This window comes from Manis javanica, chromosome 2 (assembly GCF_040802235.1).
Source record: "Manis javanica isolate MJ-LG chromosome 2, MJ_LKY, whole genome shotgun sequence".
Taxonomy (NCBI): domain Eukaryota; kingdom Metazoa; phylum Chordata; class Mammalia; order Pholidota; family Manidae; genus Manis; species Manis javanica.
In genome coordinates, this window is record NC_133157.1 from 69,005,273 (window position 1) to 69,012,349 (window position 7,077).

At 40.3% G+C, this 7,077-nt stretch overlaps 1 long non-coding RNA gene across 1 annotated transcript; it reads right to left on the bottom strand.

The window, feature by feature from the left end:
- Positions 1–588: 588 nt before the first annotated feature.
- On the bottom strand, positions 589–5,232 carry LOC140845047 (uncharacterized). Its single transcript, XR_012123673.1, has 3 exons — positions 4,863–5,232; positions 1,765–1,846; positions 589–934 (listed from the first exon to the last, which is right to left on the bottom strand). It is a non-coding gene; the product is annotated as an uncharacterized lncRNA (long non-coding RNA).
- Positions 5,233–7,077: the final 1,845 nt, after the last annotated feature.

A 7,077-nucleotide genomic window follows, 5' to 3' on the forward strand; every position in this document is an offset into this window, starting at 1 on the left:
AACAATTCTGCCAGTCAGCTTTTATCAAACAACAAACTCAAAGGTATTTAAAATATCTGTCACAAGCCAGATGTTACATGGTAACGGTGGTAAGCCTGAAAACAAGGATCCAGTAGGAGCCCTTTGAATTTGGAAAAGAACCATGAATGTGTTAGCAAATCACTATTTTCCCCCTAAAACATAGTTTCTGACTTGGTCCTGGGTGCACCACACATCTGAGAGATCAGCCAGCCGCCCGGTGGAAAGGAGAAAGAAATTTGCCTTTTCGGGAACACACGTTTATGCTGCCTACGTATTTGCCTGCCCTATCAGTCATGCTTACGTCAATGTCACCACTCCTGGACTCCCCATTAAAGTAGACCAAAAAGTATTTCTTCTGACTAATGACTGAATTTTATAGCAAAGAACTGAAGCAACGGGTTCCCCTCACAGGAGTCACTGATCTTATGATATTCATCACTCAAAAGCCATTGATTTTACTGAGTAGTGTAATTGCCAATTGGAGAATAATAACATGAGCTGGGAGCTTGGGTTGCTCTCCTAACAGTGTGTTCCAAACAAGTAAGTAATACGTGGTGCTGTTTCTCTCATAGCCAAGATATATGAGTCCAGGATTCTATCTTTATACATGGGCTGCCATCATAAAGTACTACAGACGGGGAGGCTTAATCAACAGAAATGTATTTTCTTGCAGTTCTGGAAGCTCAAAGTCTGAAATCAAGTGTCAGCAGGCTGGCTCTCTCTGAGGGCCAGGAGGGAAGGACGTATCCCAGGCCTCGCTCCCTGGCTTGCAGAAGGAGTCTTCTCCCTGTGTCTTCACATCGCCTTCCCTCTGTCTGTCGCTGTGCCCACAGTTCCTCTTCTTATGAGGACGAGCCATACAGGATTAGGGCTGACCTTACTGACTTCATTTTAACTTGATTTCCTCTCTAGACTGAAATCAACACAGCTTTTATATTATTAAGAAAGATAAAGTTCATTCAGAGTCTTACTGAGGACTGTACCCAAAAACAGTAAATCAGAGAAAAGTTCTGATCAGACTGTTTCATCAACCTTTTGTCTAAGAATATTTTATATACCTTGTACAACAGAAAATACATTAATCAACACATCAAGCAGTGTGTCAAGGGTATATTTGGTGAATGTCCTAAAAGAACAAATTATGAACATTCTGGTGCTGTCTGTGTATGAGAGGAGGCAAGATTCAGCACGGCCACTCATTTTCCTAAAGAATTCTGTCAAGGAGCTGAGAACCAGGCTCCTGTTCAGCGTCACATGCTCAGAACAGTCAAGCTGTTTCTCTTCTCAGCCACAGAGGAGGAGCTGTGGCCACTTGCCAATACAGGCAAGAACGGCTGTACAGTATCTCCATACAGCGTGAGTTGTCCTGGCTGGCTTTGGGGCTCTGCACCTCGCAGAGCGTTCCCTGTCTGTGGGACCACCATGGGGGACCATAAAAATGCCATTTTCTTCCATATTCTGTGAAGATCCTATTTCTAAATACAGTCACATTCTGAGGTCCTGGGAATTAGGTGTTCAACAGATAAATTTTTGAGGGGAACACAATTCAACCCATAACAAGGACCAAACGGTTGGAAGTTGGAATGGCATTTCTCAAGGTTCCCTCTAGTAAACTCCTGACAAAATTCTTGTTTTCCATTTTGGTGTCTCAGCTGCTTGTTTGGAGATCATAGCACCAAAGGGGAAAGGACAACTTTAGCTGACAAACAATAGTCCCACTGATCTAGAAGGTAAGAATGCTACCTGATCATTTTGAGCTCCTCAATCCCCAGAATGTGTTGATGCAAGAGCTGCAGGAATACTTTGTTGGTTGAGGTGACAGATCCTGAAAATCAAGAGGAAAGAAGATTGCTACTCCACATCGTAAGCAGAGTATACATACATCCAGCATACATCCAGAAGGCAAAGATTCCTCTGGATCCTCTCCTAGCGAGGCCATGTCCAATGGTAATGGCCAATGAGCAAGTGCAGCAGTAACATCAAGACAGGACCACTGAGGTTCAGACTCACAGAAATCAAAGTGTGGGTTACTCTGCCTGGGGCACTGAGGGTAAAAGGAACATAGAATGGGGAGAGAGGAAAGGAAATTACTAATGTGTTGTAGAAGTGATCAATTATAGTATTGCTCATTTTCTTCCATGCTCAAATATAACTAGTCTTCTTAAAAGAGATTTTCCTTCATATATGGTACATTTTTGTTGATTAACTTAACAACTGAGTTATGGAATAGCAAGACAAGATTACAATTAGCTAGGGGTCAGAAACTTTTTTGTAAAGGGCCCAATTTTAGCAGGTATTTTAATGAATATTTTAGGCTTTAAGAATCGTACTATACCTGCAGCAATTACTCAACTCTGCCACTGGGGCACAAAAACAACTATAGATAATATGTAAACAAGTATGGGTGGCTGTGCTCCAATAAAACTTTATTTTTTTAAAATGGGGTAGAGAAATGGGAGCCCTCCTACACTGTTGGTGGGAATGTCAACTGATGCAGTCACTATGGAAAGTAGTATGGAGATTCCTCAAAAAACTAAAAATAGAAATAATATTCAACCCAGAAATTCCACTTGTAAGAATTAACCCAAAGAAAACAAAATCCCTGATTCAAAAAGGTACCTGCACCCCAATGTTTATCACAGCATTATTTACAACAGCCAAGATACAGAAGCAACCAAAATGCCCATCAATAAATGAATGGATAAAGATGTGGTACATATATACAATAGAATATAATTCAGCCATTAAAAAAAGAAATCTTGCATTTGCATCAACATGGATGGATCTAGAGGGTATTACGCTGAGTGAAATAAGCAGGTGGAGAAAGACAAATACCATATGATTTCAGTTATTTGTGAAATATGAAAACAAAGCAAAACAGAAGGAACAAAACATTAGACTCATAAACACTGAGGAGTGACTAGTGGTTACCAAGGGGAGGGAAGGAGAGGGGTGTGGTGGGTGGGTGGGAAGGATAAGGGGGATAAAGGGGCACAAAAATTCTCAATTACAATATAAGTTGGTCATGGGGATAGCAGCACAGCATGGAGAATATAGTCAATGATTCTGTAACATCTTCCTGTGTTGATAGATAATAACTGCACTGGGGGGGTGGGGATTTAATAATATCGGTAACTTTTGAACCACTGTGTTGAATTGGTTGAAACCAATATAAGATTGTATACAAAACAATACTTCAATTTAAAAAGATAGATTGTATATCAACAATACTTCAATAAAATAAATGATGGGCCAAATGCCAAACTAAAGGATAAATGTACATCAAGATGTTTGCCCCAAGTTGCGAGACTCTGATTCTCCCCTTTGGGAAGAGGGCAAGGCACAGCGGCATTTCGTTTTGCAGGAAAATGTTTTCGTTGCCACTGTTATTCTGAAGTTCTATTGTACGTCATGGTGGACCCAGCAACAGAGGCCAGCTGTGGAGGGTGTTACAGACCTGTTGACTCAATTCCTGATCCCAACCCCTTAAACCATGTTCTTCTGTACAGTAGAGGGAGGAAAGCTAACACTTTATTTCTAAGAATCCCTTTTAGCTGGGGCTTTACATGTGGTCTAAGCCCCACCAAGCAGACACCTTCACTGAAGACCTGAGAGTAGACAGGAACAAGGGCAAGTACAGCGGCGCTCAAGGAGCTTAGAGTCAGACAGGCAGAGAGGCAGGAGGGTTTAGTTCCCGGAGGGCTCAATGGTGAAGATTTTACTGTGTGCCCCTAAAATCATTGGAGTTGAACAGAGAGCTGCCTTGGAGGGAAACTGCACTCAAAACAGTTTTTGGCAAGATGGGAGGTTTCTTCAGGCTGCTTTGTTTCCAAATCTTAGCATCCAAGGTTGGCTTACTGCCCTCCAAAACAGTAAGACTACTAAAAACTAGTTTTTATTATATGAACTTCTCCTCTTCTGAATAAGGACTCCGTTTTATTAATTTTTTATAACCCAACAACTAGTGTAATGCCTAATACATAGTTGGCATGCACTAAATTGTAGTAAATTGAAATTAGTGCCTCACTATTATCCTAAATAGAAAGGGTTATTGCCTGAACTGTATACATCTGGAGAATGCTGTGGTGGTCATTCTTTTCCCATACCAGCCAACTTCTGGAATTTGGGCAAGAAAAACTAGTAACATAAAAATTTTGAAATCAAACTCAAAAATGGAAAGCACAGATTTCACTGGGTTGAAACTTCACCTTTCACAAACAAAATCAGATATCCAGCAGTGGCGCCGGATACCCACAATGGTTACTGTGTGTGTGTGTGTGTGTGTGTGTGTGTGTGTGTGTGTGTGTGTGTGTGTGTGTGTGTGTGTGTGTGTGTGTGTGGTGTGACATCACTAATTTAAATGTAAACCTAATAATTAATTAACTAATTTACATTCAACATCTCAGGGGCAAAGCTTAGATACTGGAGGGGAAAACATCTACCATATATCTATCATGTATTAAGTAGTATGCTTTCAATACATGGTCTTACTTAATCCACACAACACGGCACAGTGGGTATTATTCATCTTCACAGCCTTGATGAACTGGTTTGGTGAGAAAACCAGGAGTGGGGGTGGGTAAGCAACTAGTAATAGACATTTGCTGAAATGCCATTCCTAGAACAGGTCCTTCTCCCCATTGCCTCAGGCTTTGCACAAATTCTTCCCTCTGCCTACAATGTCCTGCACGCTCGTTTTCAACTAATCATTATTTATTCAACCTTCATATCTCAGCTTAAACAGGACTTACTCAGAAAAACCTTCCCCGATTCCCAGGCAGGTCAGGTACTCTCATTATTCCCTTTACCATTCTCACATGTATTACTTTTCAACTACTCACTAGGTCGCCATTAGATTTGTGTGTTCTCTGCTGGCCTGAAGGCTCACAGATGTCTCTTTGTAGTCCCAGCCCAGCACAGAGCCTGGCACATACAGGCACTCAGTGAATAATTCTTGAATGCATCAGTGGATGAATGAACACCATGTGCCAGAAGTATTACTAAACACTTTATCTTAATTGTCTCACCCAGTCCTCACAACAAACCTCTGAGTCATGTCTTATTTTTATCCCCATTTTGCAAATAAAGAAGCTAAAGAGCAGACATGTAATAACTTGCCAAGGTTCACATACATAGTGAATGACAAGGCTGAGATCCATATCTGGTATCTTTCCACTACACCATGTTGCTATTATATATCCCAATTACTATCTTCAGATTTTAATCCAGCCACACATGAAAGTGAAGAATAAGTCACTATATGACCAGCAAACCATCACATAGTTTTATCACCTGTCAATGCTGCCACAAATGGAAGAAAACACAGTATCAGGGTGAGACTTGAGACTCACTTCACACTTTTGTGGTAAGAAATGTAAGTGGAGGATTTCAGAAAACAAACTTACACTGTAAGAGTTTTAGAGATAGTTCAACAAGTCCTATACACACTGAATCATAATTTAAAAGAGTGGTCTCTTTAGGCTTTTGAAAAAAAAGGTCATTAAATAAAAAACTACAAATAGATGCATAAATTATCTTCCATGCAACTTCATTTTTCTGGGAAATGTTTTTCATAAATTCCATCATCAGAATTATTTTACTTGTAAATGAACTTTTCTTTTTGAATATATACATTCAGACATAATTTTACATTTATGCATAAAAATGGGGCTTTTCTTCTTTTTTTATTGACCTTTTGCAATCTCTTATCTTCCCTCTGCATACACCAGCCCTGACTCCCACTCCAGGGAATCTGTTTTTACCACCAAGTCTATATTCTTTCAAATATTATTTATGCTCACATAATTCTATTTAATCCTATGTATATACTTGTACAAACATCTATACATTATAGAGACAAGTATTTTTGGTCCTTATTTTATATGAGGGAGTTCACACCATTTATGTTTTTCTGCATCCTGCTTTTCTCCCTCAACTCCTCATGAAAACCCTTCAAGTTGACTGGGATTGCTCTAATTCATTATTTTAAAGTGACTGTGTAGCATTTCACAGTCTGCATATATTGGGCAATTTACAGTAATCCCCCTTAATGTTCCAAGACCTCCAGCGGATGCCTGAAACCATGGATACTATATACATGAAACTCTCTATATACTGTTTTTCCTCTATATACATACCTATGATAAAGTTCATTCATAAATTAGGCATAGTAGAAAATCAACAACACCTAAAAATAGAAAATTATAACAATATACTGTAATAAAAGTTCTATGAATGCAGTCTCAAAATATTTTATTGCACTGTACTCAACCGTCTTGTGTTGATGTGAGATGATAAAAGGCCTGCGTGATGAGATGATATAAGGTGAATGGACTTAGGATTCTGATAGAGCCCTAGGCTACTGCTGACCTCCTGACAACAGCTGACTGTGGGTAACTGAATGAAAAAAGTAAAACCACAGATAAGCGGGGACTAACTACTGCCTCAGTCCTGCTCCTAATGACAGGAAATGTTCTTTTCCTGTGGGCCACTAGAGAGCGCCATTGGAGCACTGTCAAGTTCAGCAGAGTCTAGTTTGGGATAGAGATTTGGAGACATAATTGTCATTAAATTTACCTCTTCATCCTTCCTGTCCTGATCTTTTTTTTTTTCATCCTTAGTTTAGGGAAGGAACCCAGAACTCTCTGGCTCTCTGCAATGGGTGTCTTACCATTCCAGCCCCAGTGAGAAGGAAATGGACTCCAGGGTTCTTTTTTCAGATTCCCTACAGTTGTTCTCAGGCCCAAAGGGAAAAGCCTCTGCAGAAATACTATAATCAGGAGACTAACAAGAACAGCCTCTGTTGCTTCTGTGGCTGCAATTGCTGCGTTATGAGAACAGACACTTGTCTGTAATCAGGTGAAGACCGTGTTATCTCACCCTACAGCCACAATAAACCTGTGAAAAAAACAACAGCTGTGTGTGATCCCATTGTACAGAGGAAGTGCGTGACATACCGACAGCACATACACACCCTCCTGCCTGCGTATTAAGCCTGTCACTGTGCGTGGCCCCTCCTGGATCTCTATCTTCAACTCCTGGCACCACCTATCTCAC